Raw genomic sequence first — 575 nt, 5'->3', positions numbered from 1 at the left:
TAGAATCGGCTCTAGCTGCTTTAGATGATCTAACGATATCTTTTTCTTGGTGCCACTCATGTGAGTGGGAAGCAGTGTTATCAATAATTTTATAAGCATCAGTTTCAGTTTTCTTCATAATAGAACCACCAGCTGCTATATCGATGTCTTTCCTTGTAGTGATGTCGCATCCTTGGTAGAATATTTGTACTATTTGACAGGTGTCTAAACCATGTTGCGGACATCCTCTTAATAACTTTCCAAATCTTGTCCATGCCTCATATAGAGTTTCATTTGGCTTCTGTGTGAACGTAATAATTTCTCCTTGAAGTCTTACGGCTTTAGATGCCGGAAAGAATTGTTTAAGAAATTTTTCAACTAAAACGTCCCATGTATCAATCGCCCCTTCAGGTAACGATTCCAACCAATCTTTGGCTTCTCCCTTTAAAGTCCAGGGAAATAACATGAGATATATCTGTTCATCCTCTACTTCTCGGATTTTAAATAGAGTGCAGATCCTATTAAAGGTACGAAGATGTTCATTTGGATCTTCCTTCGGCCACCACTAAATTGGCATTGATTAGTCACCATGTGTA

General features: G+C 38.3%; 1 non-coding gene across 1 annotated transcript; it reads left to right on the top strand.

Annotated features, from left to right (window-relative positions):
- Positions 1–206: 206 nt before the first annotated feature.
- LOC139895178 (small nucleolar RNA R71) lies at positions 207–313 on the top strand. The gene has a single exon (XR_011775641.1). It is a non-coding gene; the product is annotated as a small nucleolar RNA R71 (small nucleolar RNA).
- The last annotated feature ends 262 nt before the right edge of the window (positions 314–575 follow it).

This window comes from Rutidosis leptorrhynchoides, chromosome 2, assembly GCF_046630445.1.
Source record: "Rutidosis leptorrhynchoides isolate AG116_Rl617_1_P2 chromosome 2, CSIRO_AGI_Rlap_v1, whole genome shotgun sequence".
Classification (NCBI taxonomy): domain Eukaryota; kingdom Viridiplantae; phylum Streptophyta; class Magnoliopsida; order Asterales; family Asteraceae; genus Rutidosis; species Rutidosis leptorrhynchoides.
This window is presented reverse-complemented; position numbering and strand designations above follow the sequence as displayed.